Genomic DNA, 18,974 nt, shown 5'->3' with positions numbered 1-18,974 from the left:
ATAAAGGCAAGATAGAGAATTGACCATGAAAGGAAGCAGAAGGTGATGGACAGTTTCTCAGACTGCAGGTCTGTGACTAGTGGTGTTCCCCATGGATCGTTGCTGGCCCCATTGCTGTTTATGGTGTATATCAAAGATTTGGATGAGTACACAGGCATGATTTGTATGATGGTTATCAAGTGTTGCAAAGTGATCTTCATCCGCTGGGTTGAGAAGTGTTGAATGGAGTTTAAAACAGATAGGCACAAGGTGTTGCCTTTTGGAAAGTCAAAGCAGGACAGGACCTCAGTGAATGACGTCAATCAGAATATTGAGTGTACAAGTTGGAAAGTTATGTAACAGGTGTACAAGACTTTGGCGCGGTCAAAGTTAGAGTAGTGTGTTCAGTTCTACACCCCTGTTATAGCAAATATGTTACCAAACTGGAATGGGTACAGAGTTGATTGAAGAGCATGTTGCCAGGACTCAAGGGCCTGAGTTACATGGAGAGGTTGAGCACGCTGGCCCTTTTACTTGGAGCGTTGGAGGATGAGGGATGATCTTATTGAGGTGGATATGTTCGTGAGGGGAGTTGATAGTGTCTTCGACCCAGAGTAGGGGAATGAAGAACCAGATTTAAGGTGAGAAGAGAAAGATTTAATAGGAATCTGGGAGAGAACATTTTCACACAGAGCGTGTTTGACATATGGAACGAGCTACCAGAGGAGATAGTTGAGGCAGGTGATACCACGACATGTAAAATATATTTGCACAGGTGCTCGGATCGGAAGGTTTAGAAGGGTATGGGCCAAATGCAGGCAGGTGGGACCAGTACAGATGGGACATCTTGGGCCGAGGAGCCTGTTTCCTTGCTGTACAAGTCTATGACTTTATGATTTGGATTAACAAAGACAATCCGGAACATAGAACATAGAACATAGAACAGTGCAGCACCGGAACTGGCCCTTCGATGCCCCATATCTGCACCAGCAATATCATGCCAATTTGATCTAATCCCATCTACCTGATCATAGACTGGACCCCTCTGCTCCCTGACTGTGCCATTCATGTGTCAGTCTCAACAGCGTTTCCACTACCTCCTCATGCAGGACCTTCCAGGAACCGAACAAAGTCTGTGTACAAAGCTAGTCCAACCTGGCCCCTTTAAACATTCCTATCTCCAGTCAGAGACATCACCACCCTGGGAACAAGACTGACAATATCTGTGCCCCTTATATTCTATACTTCTATTAGGCCTCCACTCAGCCTTCATTACTCAGATCAAACAAACTAATCTTTGTCTGTCTGAACTCAGACCATATTTACAACTGATGTATTCTAGAGGATCATTTAACAGCTTTCCACTTGATCCACAATTCTGCAAATAGTTCAGTTGTTTTTAAACTTACTAACTCGACCACCTACGTTTTTGTCCAAATCATGAACAATGTTTAGAAATTGCTGTTGTTCCAGAACTGATCCTTGCAGAATACTGTTGGTCACGAACCTAGTCAGAATAACACTCCTCCACCATTATTGCTCTCTCCTGTTTCCCCTCGCTCTAACCCCTGTGTTTTTTTCTCTTCCCCGTCCCTACAGTCTTCACCATTCTGCAGCTCCACTCCACTCCAATTTCGCTCACCTGCCCCTTGGATGAGACTCGATGATTCCTTGTTTGGTGAATCTTGGTCATGCTGGATTTCACCACTTGGGTCAGTTCCAGGGCCGTGAACCACGTCTCCTATTCCTCTCTCTCGGGACTGACATTGTTCCCTTTTCTCATCGGCGGCTTCACATTCCATTGACGTTCTGCTCTCAATCCGACTTTGCTTTTCTGTCGTTGTTCCTGTGTTCTGGCCACCTTTCTTTGATTTGGTGCCTTGCCAAAGTATTTTGAGGACCTTGCCCGCTTGAGTAAATTTCCCACCTGAACAAAACATTAATTGCAGATTCCACGGCAATTTCATATTGAGAACATCATTGATTGGGAATAGCCGGTAGCAATCAGAGCTGACATTCTGGGGCAAGTGGGAGTTAATGGTCATATTAGATACAGAACAAAAAATAGGCACTTCGGTCCAATCTAACCAAAATACCCCATCAATCCACATTGACCTTAATATCTCTTAACCACACTGTACAAATGTCTTTTGGGGAAATTATTTAATAGGAATCTGAGGGGTCACTTTTTCACACAAAGGTTGGTGGGTGTATGGAACAAGCTTCCAGAGGAGGTAGTTGAAGCAGGGACTTTCCCAACGTTTAATAAACAGTTAGACAGGTACATGGATAGGACAGATTTGGCGGGGTATGTGCCAAACGCGGGCAGGTGGGACGAGTGCTGCTGGGACATGTTGGCCGGTGTGGGCAACTTGGGCAGAAGGGCCTGTTTCCACGCTGTATCACTCTATGACATGTTATTACTGTACCTGCTTCACTTGCCACACCGGACGGCTTGTTCCAGAAACCCACCACTCTGCGTGAAGATGTTAACCCCCAGGTTCCTATTAAATGGTTCCCCCTCACCTTAAGCCTCCGCATTTCAGATTATTCTACTTTGAGGAAAGAAATACCTGTGCATACACCATATCTATTTCCCCGCATGATTTTATACATCTTTATAAGATCGCCCTTCAATCACAATATTCAATGATACTTTATTTTCTCATGTACCGTGAAATGCTTTCTTTTGCACATAACCCTGTAAACGCATACAGCAGACCGCAGCTTGGCCATACACAAGAGTCGCCACGTTAATGGAACAGTTCTATCTGCAGCTCTCTACGGCGAACCAGCCTGCCACTGCAACAACGACAACCTCCCCCTCCCCCCCCCCCCCCCCCCCCCCCCCCCCCCACCGCTGGGTCCATTTCGTTCTCAGGGATCTCCGATGTGTCCCCCTTTGTTCTCGCAATCCCCTCTGGGCTGCCCTTTGTTATCCGTGACCTCCCCATGGTCCCCTGTTCTTGTTGGCCCTTTGTCGAGTCCCACCTTTGTCTTCTGCAACCTTCCCTTGCCCCTCCCCATATTTGTTCTCAGTGCCTCCCACCTCCCCCTTGCTGTGTCCCACATTTGTTCTCAGCGACCATTCCACCCAGTCGCTGCTCTCCTGTAGTCCTGGAATCTGCAACGTGCCAACAAGGGTAGTGAGTAAGGGGCGACCGTGGCTGACAAGGGAAGTCAGGGAGAGTTTAAATATAAAAGAGGAAATGTTAAATGTAGCATTTGATGAGCGGGAAGCAAGAGGATTGGGTAATGTTTAAAGAGCAACAGAAGATAACCAAAAAGACAATACGGGGGAAAAAGATGAGGTACGAGGGTAAGCTAGCCAAGAATATAAAGGAGGATTGTAAAAGCTTCTTTAGGTATTTGAAGAGGAAAAAAATAGTTAAGACCAAAGTTGGACCCTTGAAGATTGAAAAAGATAAATTCATTATGGGGAACAAGGAAATGACCAGGTTGAACAGGTACTTTGGATCCATCTTCACTAAGGAGGACACAAACAATCTCCCTGATGTACTAGTGGCCAGAGGATCTGGGGTGACAGAGGAACTGAAGGAAATCCAAATTAGGCAGGAAATGGTGTTGTGTAGACTGATGGGACTGAAGGCTGATGAATCCCCAGGGCCTGATGGTCTGCATCCCAGGGTACATAAGGAAGTGGCTCTAGAAATCGTGGATGCATTGGTGATAATTTTCCAATGTTCTATAGACTCAGGATCAGTTCCTATGGATTTGAGGGTAGCTAATGCTATCCTATATTTTAAGAAGGTTGGAGAGAGAGAACAGGGAATTATAGACCAGTTAGCCAGACATCGGTGGCGGAGAAGATGCTGGAGTCAATTATAAAAGATGAAATAGCGGCAAATTTGGATAGCGGTAACAGGATCGGTCCAAGCCAGCTTGGATTTACGAAGGGGAAATCATGCTTCACTAATCTTCTGGATTATTTTGAGGATGTAACTAGTGTAATGGACAAGGGAGAGCCAGTGGATGTAGTGTACCTGGACTTTCAGAGAGCATTTGATAAGGTCTCACATAGGAGATTAATGGGCAAAATTAGGGCACATGGTATTGGATGCAGAGTGCTGACATGGATAGAAAATTGGTTGGCAGACGGGGAACAAAGGGTATGGATTTACAGGTCCCTTTCAGAATGGCAGGCAGTGACTAATGGGGTACCGCAAGGACTCAATGCTGGGACCGCACCTATTTACAATATAAATTAATTATTTAGATGAAGGGATTCAAAGTAACATTAGCAATTTTTCAGTTGGCACAAAGTGAACAAAGTGGTAATGTGAACTGTGAGGAAGATGCCATGGGAATGCAGGATGACTTGGACAGGTTGGGTTAGTGGGTAGATGCATGGCAGATGCAGTTTATTATGGATAAATGTGAGGTTATCCACTTTGGTAGCAAAAACAGGAAGGCAGATTATTATGAAAATGGGAGTTGGTAAAATGGGAAGGATATGATGTCTGTAGTCCTTGTTCGTCATTCAATGAAAGTAAGCATGTAGGTACAGCATGCAGTAAAGAAAGCAAAAAGGAAAGAGGTCCTTCTGCAGTTGTATAGGGCACTAGTGAGACCACTGCTGGAGTATTGTCTGCAGTTCATTCCCCTAATTTGAGGAAGACATTCTTGATAGTGGGGGGAGTGCAGCGTAGGTTTACAAGGTTAATTCCCGGGTTTGGCGGTACTGTCATATGCTGAGAGAATGGAGCGGCTGGGCTTGTGCACTCTGGAATTTAGAAAGATGAGAGGGAATCTTACATAGAAACATAGAAACATAGAAATTAGGTGCAGGAGTAGGCCATTCGGCCCTTCGAGCCTGCACCGCCATTCAATATGATCATGGCTGATCATCCAACTGAGTATCCCGTACCTGCCTTCTCTCCATACCCCCTGATCCCCATAGCCACAAGGGCCACATCTAACTCCCTCTTAAATATAGCCAATGAACTGGCCTCAACTACCCTCTGTGGCAGAGAGTTCCAGAGATTCACCACTCTCTGTGTGAAAAAAGTTCTTCTCATCTCGGTTTTAAAGGATGTCCCCCTTATCCTTAAGCTGTGACCCCTTGTCCTGGACTTCCCTAACATCGGGAACAATCTTCCTGCATCTAGCCTGTCCAACCCCTTAAGAATTTTGTCAGTTTCTATAAGATCCCCTCTCAATCTCCTAAATTCTAGAGAGTATAAACCAAGTCTATCCAGTCTTTCTTCATAAGACAGTCCTGACATCCCAGGTATCAGTCTGGTGAACCTTCTCTGCACTCCCTCTAGGGCAATAATGTCCTTCCTCAGATTTGGAGACCAAAACTGTACGCAATACTCCAGGTGTGGTCTCATCTTATTGAAAAGGTTAAGATTATTAAGGGTTTGGTCACGCTAGAGGCAGGAAACATGTTCCCGATGTTGGGAGAGACCAGAACCAAGGGCCACAGTTTAAGAATAAGGGGTAAAGCATTTAGAACGGAGATGAGGAAACACTTTTTCACACAGAGAGTTGTGAGTCTGTGGAATTCTCTGCCTCAGAGGGCGGTGGAGACCGGTTCTGTGGATTCTTTCCTGAGAGAGTTTGATGGGGCTGTTAAAGATAGCGGAGTCAGGGGATATGGGGAGAAGGCAGGAACGAGGTACTGATTGTCGATGGTCAGCCATGATCACAGTGAATGGCGGTGCTGGCTCGAAGGGCCAAATGGCCTAGGCCTGCACCTATTGTGTATTGTCTATTGTCTATTCCCTCTTGGACACTTCAACTCAGCTGGGAGGACACATTTTGGACAGACCCAAGAGTACCACACTCCTGAAGAACAAAGATTAATGTCTCCTGCACACCAAAGAATAAAGTCTTAGCAGGCTCAACCTCTTTCTATAGTTCATGCCATCAGGAACTGGGCTCATCCCTATCAAACTTCCTAGCACAACCTTCCAGATCAATGGTATCTTTTCTGAAATAGGTTTACTAAACTGACAAAATACACGTGGGCCAATGTATTGTAACATAATGTCCCAACGTCTGTACTCAATTTCCAGAATGATGATGCTAAAAGCACCACTATACACTCGTGATGCCATGTGTTGGGACATAGGTAGTTTAATTAAGTTTACACATAATGGTCATAATGGTCCGCGTCAAGCCAGCGAAACCCTCACAATAGCACTATCCTACACACAACATGGGCATTTTTTTAACAAAGCAAATTAACCTACAAATCTGCACGTCTTTGGAGTGTGGGAGGGAACTGGAGCACCCGGAGAAAACCCGCGCAGGTGACAGGGAGAACCTAAATACTCCATGCAGACATTACCCGCAGTAAAGATCAAGCCCTGGACTCTAGCGCTGTGCATTCAAAGTTCTCCAGGGCGATACTCTCCAGGGTGCTAACGTTCAATGTGAAGGTCCTGTCCTAGTTCAACTTCTCAAACACACATGTTCAAACTTACTAAAGATACGTTGTGCATCCCCATTTAATTAATTTCTTCAGATCACAGTTAGCAGTGGGCCCAGCATGGACCCCAAGTTGGGCATCATTCACAGGCCTCCGATATGAAAAGCAATATTCACGCTGCATCCAGCTATCAAACAAATTCTGTGTCTAGTTAGACATCTCCCCTAGGACACCATACGATCTAACCTACCACAGGGAATCTTATCGGCTGAAATCTGTATGGACTCTGTCTCTGCCCCTGCCCTCATCAACGTTCTCAGTTACTTCATCAAAAGAGCCAATCAAATTTGTGAAAGACGACCTCCAAACCCAAAGCCATGCTGACTATCCCCAATACCTGTCTTTTCAAATACACATACATCTTTATATCCTCTCTTGTAACTGTCTTACCAAAAACATTAGGCTTACTAATCTATAGTTTTCATTCTTCTCGTGGTTCCCAGTCTTGAGTTATCTGTTTTATTTTCTTTGCAACATTTCTAAAACAGAAGTACAGCATTATCTACCCTCAAATGTTCAGCACTTCACCCAGAGTTAATGATGATTCACATCGCTCAGCCAGGGCTCCTGCAATTTATTCCCTAACTTTCAATAGTAGCCTGAGATACATCTAATCACAGGTCCCAGAGATTTACTTATCTTCATATGGTTAAGGACATCCAGCATCACCTCTACTGTAATGCAACTGCACTCACACGTAGATGACAACTGAGGACATCCTTTCACTCTCCAGTTACCACTTTTCCATTAATATAGTTGTAAAATCTATTTGGCTTCACCTTAATTATAAGTAGCACCACGTGCACCCTTTTGCCCTCCTAATATCCTTCTTAAGTATGCTCCTCAACCTCTCACCCTTGCCCCAGGAAAGCATTGATATGAGCAGCCTATCCCTAACCCATGTCTCCTTTTCCATAACCAGAGCTGCAATTTCTCTCATCATCCTGGGTTCCTTTTTGTACCTCACTAACAACATGCATATCTTGAAATCTCACTGTCACAATTTAAAACTTCCCCTTTCAGACGTCCCTTTACCCTCATACGACTTACTCCAATGTACGTTCCTATCTCATATTGACAAAGGTGGACTTCAACCATTCGATTTAGAATTTTACATTGAAGGCCAGAACTGTTGTTTTCCGCAAGGTTTCAAAGCTAATTAAAGAGTAGTCATAGGTCACATCGTGCTCGTCCACTGACATCTCAGTTTGAACTGTCTGAATGCTACTTTAGATTCTGTCCACCAGCCAATCAGTTTTAATCTTCCTTTGCATCACTTTCAAAACTGCCCACCAGGATGTTAGTCTCCTTCCAGTTCAGGTCACCTCGATCCCTGAAAAGATCCAAATTGTCCAAATATCTGAATCTCCGACCCTTGCACCAACTCCTCAGTCGTGCGTTAATTTTAACTGTACGTGCATTAAAAAACATGTACCAAAGTACTGTGAAAAGCTTGGTTTTGCATGTAATCCAAATCAGATATACAACACACATACATTCAGTTGAAACTGAAGAACAGATGGAGCAAATGTGGAGATACAGAGTGTAGAATGTAGTTCACTTCATTACAGCACAGCGGTTCCATAGAGAAAGTGCAATGTCATTGATGGGATATGTAGTGGCCATTTGGCCTGTTTTGCATGTCATTGAGGATGGCATATGCCTTTAAATTTTAGACAGCCCATTATATTGTGGATGGGATTTATAACATATTTTTTGGGTGTCTTTGGAGCTCAGATGCTTACTCAGAAGTTTAGTTTTTAGTGTATTTGGAGCGAGCAGGGAGGTCCCTTTGATCATGCGAGATCATGCGAGTTTAAAGGAGATCATGCCAGTGTTACGCAGACACGAGGAGTTTTCTAATGTTTAAAGTAATAAGCTGGAGTTCGACGAAGATTGCAGTAACGTCGGAAGAAGTTCTTACTCTTTTCTATCAACAATAAAGCATTTATTAATCAAAGCACTGTGTTTTGAAGACTTATATTAGCAATGTTACAAAATTTTGAGATTTAAAAAATCAAGTCTGTAATTTATCCCATCAGGTAAAGCATAAAAATAAGTTTAATTTGACACCTAATTCACTTTCATATCTCAAGTATTTAAAAAGTTATGGCCATTTTCATACTCGGAAATTAGCATCTTGTTCCCTATTGATTTTCTATGGACATAACAAAAAAGCTGTGATCATGGATAGTCAAAAGGCCATAACCTTCTTAAAAATGAAGAGAACTGAATGAAATTTTCAGTTATCGTAGATTGAACTATTCTGAAACAAATATAAAATAATCTTACTTGGATGACCTGAAATTAAAACATATAATTAGTTAGTTACCCAAGTGTAGCTAATTTCAAACTTCAATTACTAGATCTAAACACCTATCCATTTCTTAATAAATGATTAACATTTTTAAATAGCCCAAGTGTCCAAATAATATTCATAAATAATTCTCAATAAAACATGATTTTGAAATCTCATTTACATTAATTTATAGGCCAAATGGAAGGAATTTAGTGTTCAATTGCTGTACATTAAAGTCCATTTTAAATCGGCTTTCTAGTGGGTTCCTGTGAACGTGCTGGTTTAGAACGTTCACATTGCGCTAGATTTGTGCCTCAAATGCCCAGAAAAATACTGCGGGATATAAAGAGCCCAAAATGAGCTACTCGCAATAGTAACTTTGTATAAAGGGTTCTAAAGAAGCCCTTTTTAATGTAAAAATAAGGTACATACCTTTAATTGTTTGCTTTATAAAACCCTGGGGCTGCGAGAGGTCGCGGATTTAGAGAGTGATTTTTAAACTACTATAACTATTATACAAGGCCATAAAAACTAATAATACCTTTTGCGATGGGGTATTTCAGCGATTTTTCGTTAATGATTTACTAGGCTGAACATTTTCGAATGCAACAGCCTAGTAAAAATCGCGTTTTAAACCCGCCCCCTCTAAACAGCGCCAAAATCGTGCACACGGCCTGGGGCAGATTCTCAACGACGATTCAGGAAGGTTTTGCAACATACCTACTTATCTGTGAAGAAGCTCTGAAGGTGGCTGTGTGATGAGCTCGCATGCATTCCGAAGACACAGCCTTTAACCATGCTTATCCATTTAGCGGCTAGGGAATTAATTTCCCGAAATATATGAAAATCTGCTGCTACATTAAATCGAAGAGAACCACCGGCAGGGGGGTTAAATACTGGTCCCAGAAATGGGGACAGAAGATTAAGTCGAAGGAGACCTCCATCATAGGGGTGATACAAGTCCCAGAAATTGGGACAGGAGATTGGCTAAGATTCTCGGAGAGGTTTTAGCCAGTAGAAAGTGGTTCCAATCATGCAACTAAAGGAAAAATACTAGTCCCAGACATTGTCTAAGATCCTTGGAGAGGTTTTAGCCAGAGGAACTGAAAATAATAGATCTCAGCCAGAGGAGGCGATGAGGTTTATCGAGACTTATCTGAAGACGTATCACAGGATTTGTGAGTACAAATTGATTGTATTTCTTTGAATTGGTGGCTGCAAGCTTTAATTTTAAACGGCAAATGTAACAGAGGCTCAGAAAGTGTTTTTCCATTCTGTATGAAGATTCCAGCCAGACCAACCTTGGATTGTTTTGAATCTTTTGATGAGCGCATTCCATTTGAATTATCGTCATTTTTTAGCACCTGGGGTTAGGGAGATGTTATCAGTATGTTTTGGTTTTGATGGAAATGTTGATAAACGAAAGCCAGAGCTACTAGCAGAACACTTTGTTCGATTAATTTAAAGACTTGGAGTTCTGCCAAGACCTCTTTAAATTATGGAATCAGAAGATGAAGAAAGTTTCACGCCTGAGGGACCACGAGGTGGTGGTGAAAGACCTGTCAGCCAACTAAAAGAAATCCAAGAAAAGGAAAACTCGATATGGGAACAAGTTATCAAATCTACAGATAGCTACAGAGAACTCGTATATCGAGAAGAAACAGATAATACACTAACTGCCCACTTGAGAGAAACCGAGAATGAGATAAGCGAATTATGGAACCAGGTTACCTGATTAATTGAGAAACAAAAGAAACTAATGCAATCAGAACAGAACGTGATCAAGGTGAAATCTAATATGAGACAACTATGGAACCTCTACCAGGAGGTTTGCAAGAAACAAGATGTACTGCTGTGTTCAGTACTGTCTTGGGGACAATGCAGACGACATATTCAGTGGGATGAAGACAAGAGGAAGATATTCAATGGTTTCACGGTAAAGGCTGGTAAGTGGTTATCTGAAATTATCCACAACTTAGTAGCTGGAAGTGCGAAGCAACAAGGTGCCAGAATCGAAGATGAAAATTCAAGCAGTGTGGTGTCTCACAGTTCAGATGGTGAGTCTCTGCGAAACTCAAAGCACAACCAACTCCCAAAGTTCAGAATGAAAAAGCAGGCGTGACATAGATGAAACTAGCCGCAGGAGTGAGTAAAATGGCAATCAGTGACTTGTCAGATGACAACTCAGACTGTAGTAATGAAGAGGCAACCCTAAAACTTGCCACAACAATTGCACAGAGGAGAGCTGACCCCACACTGGCCAAGGTGGCTGCTGCCACTCAGAGGCCTGCGGCCAAGAAGGCCAGTACCAGCTTGGACAGCGAGTCCGATTCCTAAAGTACAGAAGAATCTTCACGCGATGGAGCCTCAGTTGAAGACTCCCAGAGCCCAACTGCGAATGCAAAGGCCAAGCCTTCATTACTGATATAAATCTGGTTCTTTAGCCAGTTCGGTATCTAGGGCTTCTGCTCGATTTAAAGCTGAAGAGTTAAAGCTGAGCTAGCTGCCCTCTCAATCGAAGCGGATGCCTTGAGAAAGAAACATGAGATCGAGGAAGAACACGAAGAGATGACGCAACAGCAAGAGATGCCGTGACAGCAAGAGATGACGTGACAGCAAGAAGTGATGACATGACAGCAAGAGATGACGTGACAGCAAGAGATGACGTGACAGCAAGAGATGACGTGACAGCAAGAGATGACGTGACAGCAAGAGATGACGCGACAGCAAGAGATGACGTGACAGCAAGAGATGACGTGACAGCAAGAGATGACGTGACAGCAAGAGATGACGTGACAGCAAGAGATGACGTGACAGCAAGAGATGACGTGACAGCAAGAGATGACGCGACAGCAAGAGATGACGTGACAGCAAGAGATGACGTGACAGCAAGAGATGACGTGACAGCAAGAGATGACAGCAAGAGATGACACGACAGCAAGAGATGACACGACAGCAAGAGATGACGTGACAGCAAGAGATGACACGACAGCAAGAAGAGATGACGCGACAGCAAGAAGTGATGACGTGACAGCAAGAGATGACACGACAGCAAGAAGAGATGAGGCGACAAAGAAGAGATGACACGACAGCAAGAAGAGATGACGCGACAGCAAGAAGTGATGACGTGACAGCAAGAAGAGATGACGTGACAGCAAGAAGAGATGACGCGACAGCAAGAAGAGATGACGTGACAGCAAGAAGGGATGACGTGACAGCAAGAAGAGATGACGTGACAGCAAGAAGAGATGACGCGACAGCAAGAGATGACGCGACAGCAAGAGATGACGTGACAGCAAGAGATGACGTGACAGCAAGAAGAGATGACGTGACAGCAAGAGATGACGTGACAGCAAGAGATGACGTGACAGCAAGAGATGACGTGACAGCAAGAGATGACGTGACAGCAAGAGATGACGTGACAGCAAGAAGTGATGACGTGACAGCAAGAGATGACGTGACAGCAAGAGATGACGTGACAGCAAGAGATGACACGACAGCAAGAAGAGATGATGAGGCGACAGATGACGCGACAGCAAGAGATGACACGACAGCGAAGCAAGAAGAGATGACGCGACAGAAAGAAGAGATGACACGACAGCAAGAGATGACGTGACAGCAAGAGATGACGTGACAGCAAGAGATGACGTGACAGCAAGAAGTGATGACGCAACAGCAAGAGATGACACGACAGCAAGAGATGACACGACAGCAAGAGATGACGTGACAGCAAGAGATGACGTGACAGCAAGAAGTGATGACACGACAGCAAGAGATGACACGACAGCAAGAAGAGATGACGTGACAGCAAGTGATGACGTGACAGCAAGAGATGACATGACAACAAGAAGAGATGACACGACAGCAAGAAGAGATGGCGTGACAGCAAGAGATGACGTGACAGCAAGAGATGACGTGACAGCAAGAAGTGATGATGCAACAGCAAGAGATGACACGACAGCAAGAGATGACGCGTGGTTGATAGAGGTTTTTAAAATGATGAGAGGGATAGACAGAGTTGACGTGGAAAAGCTTTTCCCACTGAGAGTAGGGAAGATTCAAACAAGGGGACATGACTTGAGAATTAAGGGACTGAAGTTTAGGCGTAACATGAGGGGGAACTTCTTTACTCAGAGAGTGGTAGCTGTGTGGAATGAGCTTCCAGTGAAGGTGGTGGAGGCAGGTTCGTTTTTATCATTTAAAAATAAATTGGATAGTTATATGGATGGGAATGGAATGGAGGGTTATGGTCTGAGCGCAGGTATATGGGACTAGGGGAGATTATGTGTTCGGCACGGACTAGAAGGGTCGAGATGGCCTGTTTCCGTGCTGTAAATTGTTATATGGTTAAATGGTTATATGGTTATAGCAAGAGATGACACAACAGCAAGAAGAGATGATGCAACAGCAAGAAATGACGTGACAGCAAGAGATGACGTGACAGCAAGAGATGACGTGACAGCAAGAGATGACGTGACAGCAAGAAGTGATGACGTGACAGCAAGAGATGACGTGACAGCAAGAAGTGATGACGCAACAGCAAGAGATGACGTGACAGCAAGAGATGACACGACAGCAAGAGATGACGTGACAGCAAGTGATGAACGCAACAGCAAGAGATGACGTGACAGCAAGAGATGACATGACAGCAAGAGATGACGTGACAGCAAGAGATGACGCAACAGCAAGAGATGACGTGACAGCAAGAGATGACATGACAGCAAGAGATGACGTGACAGCAAGAAGTGATGACGCAACAGCAAGAGATGACGTGACAGCAAGAGATGACGTGACAGCCAGAGATGACGTGACAGCAAGAGATGACACGACAGCAAGAGATGACGTGACAGCAAGAAGTGATGACGTGACAGCAAGAGATGACGTGACAGCAAGAAGTGATGACGCAACAGCAAGAGATGACGTGACAGCAAGAGATGACGCTACAGCAAGAAGTGTAACAGCAAGAGATGACGTGACAGCAAGAGATGACGCAACAGCAAGAGATGACACGACAGCAAGAGATGACGTGACAGCAAGAGATGATGACAGCAAGAGATGACGACAGCAAGAGATGACGCGACAGCAAGAGATGATGACAGCAAGAGATGACGTGACAGCAAGAGATGACGTGACAGCAAGAGATGACGTGACAGCAAGAGATGACGTGACAGCAAGAGATGACGTGACAGCAAGAGATGACGTGACAGCAAGAGATGACGTGACAGCAAGAGATGACGTGACAGCAAGAGATGACGTGACAGCAAGAGATGACGTGACAGCAAGAGATGACGTGACAGCAAGAGATGACGTGACAGCAAGAGATGACGTGACAGCAAGAGATGACGTGACAGCAAGAGATGACGTGACAGCAAGAGATGACACGACAGCAAGAGATGACGCGACAGCAAGAGTGATGACGTGACAGCAAGAGATGACGATGACACGACAGCAAGAGATGACGTGACAGCAAGAGATGACACGACAGCAAGAGATGACGCAACAGCAAGAGATGACGTGACAGCAAGAGATGACGTGACAGCAAGAGATGACACGACAGCAAGAGATGACGTGACAGCAAGAGATGACGGGACAGCAAGAGATGACACGACAGCGAGAGATGACGTGACAGCAAGAGATGACGGGACAGCAAGAGATGACACGACAGCGAGAGATGACGTGACAGCAAGAGATGACGCAACAGCAAGAGATGACGGGACAGCAAGAGATGACGTGACAGCAAGAGATGACACGACAGCGAGAGATGACGTGACAGCAAGAGATGACGAGACAGCAAGAGATGACACGACAGCGAGAGATGACGTGACAGCAAGAGATGACACGACAGCAAGAGATGACGCAACAGCAAGAGATGACACGACAGCAAGAGATGACACGACAGCAAGAGATGACGTGACAGCAAGAGATGACGGGACAGCAAGAGATGACACGACAGCGAGAGATGACGTGACAGCAAGAGATGACACGACAGCAAGAGATGACGCAACAGCAAGAGATGACGTGACAGCAAGAGATGACACGACAGCGAGAGATGACGTGACAGCAAGAGATGACGCAACAGCAAGAGATGACGGGACAGCAAGAGATGACGGGACAGCAAGAGATGACACGACAGCGAGAGATGACGTGACAGCAAGAGATGACACGACAGCAAGAGATGACGCAACAGCAAGAGATGACGTGACAGCAAGAGATGACATGACAGCGAGAGATGACGTGACAGCAAGAGATGACGGGACAGCAAGAGATGACGGGACAGCAAGAGATGACGTGACAGCAAAAGATGACGTGACAGCAAGAGATGACGTGACAGCAAGAGATGACGCAACAGCAAGAAGAGATGACGCAACAGCAAGAGATGATGTGACAGCAAGAGATGACGTGACAGCAAGAGATGACGTGACAGCAAGAAGAAAGCATTCTAGAAAGCATGTGAAAGCATTCCACTAGATGACAGAGCCAAAGAAACCAGAGAGTTGGATATGGACAAAGACTATCTGCCAATGGAAAGAGCATTGGGAGTTACTAATGTTGTACAATTGAAATATGTTAACACTTAAGAAAATTCTGCGAATGAGGTTTCCAGAGAACCGTTTCTTAAGCGATAAGAGAAGCGGTAAGCCAGACAGAGAATGATCAAGGCTTGAGCTGGGATTTGAAATCTCTGCTAATGATCTAGACATTAAATCAAACCTAACAGTGAACTTTATTAGTGAAGATCCTGTTAATGTTTTGAAGGATTTTCACACTTCACATTACTGGGACTACAACACATTATGAGTCGGCACGGACTACATGGAGGAAAACGTTTCATGCTGTAAATTGTTATTGGACTATATGGTTTAGCAACGAGATACTGGTTATCAGCCTGATTTTAAGGGTTTGTTGCACACAAAAGATGACTGAACAAAACCACTGTTGTAATAGCAAGAAGTTATGCGTGCTTCTAGAAGAGGCGAAAGTGAAGATGGACAGTCGATGAAGAATTCTGATTGTGGATATATAATGCATGCTATTTTATCCTTGTTCGTTTAATGATTAGTATCCCCACCTGTCAAGTGGTAGACCGGGGTACAAATTCCCGACGAGGAGCCACCGGGGTTTAATTCCCTGACTTTTTGCTAAGTCATATAGTCATAACATATTAAGCCTTTATGGCCACTTTTTAATGCTTAATAGTAATTGCCTCATTATGTATTCGGAACAATTTGGGGCTGGTATTTTGTGGCCATTGGCCGGTTTTGCATGTAATTGTGGATGGCATGTGTCTTTAAATTTTTTATGCTGCCTGTTATATTGTGGGTGGGATTTATGAAGTGTTTTTTGGGTGTCTTTGGAGCTCAGATGCTTATGCAGAAGTTTAGTTTTTAGTGTATTTGGAGTGAGCAGGGAGAAGGTGCTTCGATCATGCGAGTTTTAAAGGAGATCATGCCCGTGTTACGGAGACACGACGAGTTTTCTAATGTTTCAAGTAATAATCAGGAGTTCGATGAAGATTGCCTTAACGTCGGAAGAAGTTTGGATGTATCTTACTGTTTTCTATCAACAATAAAGCATTTATTAATCAAAGGACTGGGTTGTTGAAGACTTATCCGAGAAGCAGCTCTGAATATCCCCGTGTGATGAGCTCGCATGTGTTTCGAAGACCATGCTTATCCATTTGGTGACTAGGGAATTAATTTCTCGAAAGATATGAAAATCTGCCGCTACAGGGAAGACGTAAATAGGTAAAAAGGTAAATTGGGAGAACAGGAACATATTTCTTGCTTCTGAGGGGTTCATTCACGAATTCGATAAGAGCGAGGAAGAAGCTGCCCTTGAAACGTGTTATGTTATCTCCAGATATCCAATATCAAATTTGGAAGCTTATTACTTTGATATAATCTGATAATTTTGTTTCAAGTAGTCCCGATTTTGGCCTTTCAGATACCTGCCAAAATTGGGATCACTTGACTGTGCAATTTATACCCCCGGAACTGGATTGTGACCAGTTTTTTGTGGAGGAATAGTCAACATGTTAGGCGGAAAAATCACATTTCAAATGTAACCCTGATAAGGGCAAGTGAACACATGCTGAAGGGATAAATACACCAGGATATTCACCATGAATGACAATGGCCTGGCGACCACTAAGAAACACCCGTACAAATCCATAGATCCCTAAAGTCAGCAGCACACACAAAGACAACATTTAGCATTCTTGTCATTAGCTAGAGCATAGAATGCAAATGCTGGGCAGCCTGGATACAAATTCATAGGGAGTTGAATAAGCCTTAAGTTGGAGGAAAAATGCCTTTGCACTGGAGAAGATGCAGAGGCAATTATTCAGGATATTGCTTGGAAATCAAGATTTAAATTGTCAGCTGATGGCAACAAATACTTTTGAATTGTATGGATAGTATGCAACAAACCTAGGACTGCTGGGAAATGGAATTAATTTAGTTTAATTTATTGTTGTCACGTGTACCAAGCGACAGTGTAAAGCTTTTTTTTTGCCGCATACTGACCAGAGAAAATGCTATACATTGCAATCGTCAGCCACTAGGTTCTGAACAAGAAAATGGGAATGGGATTCAGTGTATGCTAAATTCCAGTAAAGTGTGATTAAAGATAGTCCGATGGTCCTCAATTGAGCGGATGGAACCACTAGATATCTAGTGAGAGGATGGTTCAGTTGCATGATAATAGCTTGGAAGAAACTGTCCCTGAATCTGGAGGTACGCGTTTCCACACCTAAAACCCTTGTCTGGTGGGAGATGGGAGAAGAGAGGATGATCGGTGTGAGACTCATCATTGATTGCGCAGGTAGCATTGCCAAGGCAGCGGGAAGTGTAGATTGAGTCAATAGTATTGATGTTGGTTTATCTGATCTTCTAGTTGCATTCACAATTTGCTGCAACTTATTGAGGACTTGAATGGAGCTCTTACAAAACCATAGAGGGACACAAAGTGTTGGAGTAACTCAGCGGGACAGGCAGTATCTTTGGTGGGATGGGATGGGTGACGCTTTGGGTCGAGACCATTCTTCTCGATCCGAAACATCACCCATTCCTTCTCTTCCGAGATGCTGCCTGTCCCGCTGAGTTACTCCAGCACTTTGTCTATCTTCAGTTTAAACCAGAATCTGCAGTTCCTTATTACAAAACCATGCTGTGATGCACCTTGATAAAATGCTTACTAGGGTGCATCTGCAGATATTGGTGAGAGTGAGACTGGCTGCTGGCAGACCCACTGTGGGTCCAATACCCATTTCTGCGCAGTAAAACCCTTGATTCTGAACATTGATATTCTGACAACTTTTGTCATGACACAAACCAATATGCAGCGTTTTATCACACAGTTCCTGCATCCGTCCACATCTGACTGTGCGGTCCTTGAAGATGTAAATTGTCTCTGCTCAGCCCCTTCCCTATTTCCACTTCTTTTGTTAACCTCAGTATTTGCACCAATTCCACGCCCATTGTCACGACAACATTTATATTTCACAGAATGCTCTACAAACCTTTCTGTTTACTTGATGTATGTGTCAGTGCATCCCTTCCACAATCGCCACCTTCAGCCATGATGATGACAAGCGTTTCAAACTTCTGTGGTTCTGGAATGAACAATATTAAGATATCTGTCAAGCAACAGTTGAATGCGAAGGAAACCGCTACCTCGTGAACCAACAGACGCAATATCAAAGTATCAAATGTATTTTATTAGTCACATACACACTAGGTGTAGTGAAATGCTTATTGCCATTTTGCAGCACATAAAGAAAGAACAGACATAACATTAATAAGAGTTTTAGAACATAAAGAACATCCCCCCACAATGGTTCCCATTATGAGGGAAGGCACAGTGTCCAGTCCCCAACCCCAGTTCACCCATAGTCGGGCCTATTGAGGCCTCCACAGTTGCCTCTACGGAGGCCCGATGTTCTAGGCCGTTCTCGCCGGGTGATGTTGCTCCGGCGTCGGGAGAATCCTCTCAGTGGCTTGGGAACCCTGGAACGGCCACTTCCGTACTGGAGGCCGTGGCTTCCGAAGCCAACAAGGCCGCACCGGTTGGAGCTCCACAACTGGCGATCTCATCTAGAGATCCCAGGCTCCCGATGTTAAAGTCAGCGCCGCCGCCCACAGCTGGTCGCTCCACAGTCCCACAGCTCCGCGATGTCCACCTGCGGTCTTCAGCTCGCTGGAGCTCCAGCGCGGCGGCCCAGGTAAGGCATCGCCCGCT

At 44.3% G+C, this 18,974-nt stretch overlaps 1 pseudogene; it reads right to left on the bottom strand.

Moving 5' to 3' along the window:
* Positions 1–18,331, bottom strand: part of LOC129693882 (NACHT, LRR and PYD domains-containing protein 3-like) — a 34,965-nt pseudogene extending 16,634 nt beyond the window's left edge.
* Positions 18,332–18,974: the final 643 nt, after the last annotated feature.

Source organism: Leucoraja erinacea, unplaced genomic scaffold (assembly GCF_028641065.1).
Source record: "Leucoraja erinacea ecotype New England unplaced genomic scaffold, Leri_hhj_1 Leri_458S, whole genome shotgun sequence".
Taxonomy (NCBI): Eukaryota; Metazoa; Chordata; class Chondrichthyes; order Rajiformes; family Rajidae; genus Leucoraja; species Leucoraja erinaceus.
This window is presented reverse-complemented; position numbering and strand designations above follow the sequence as displayed.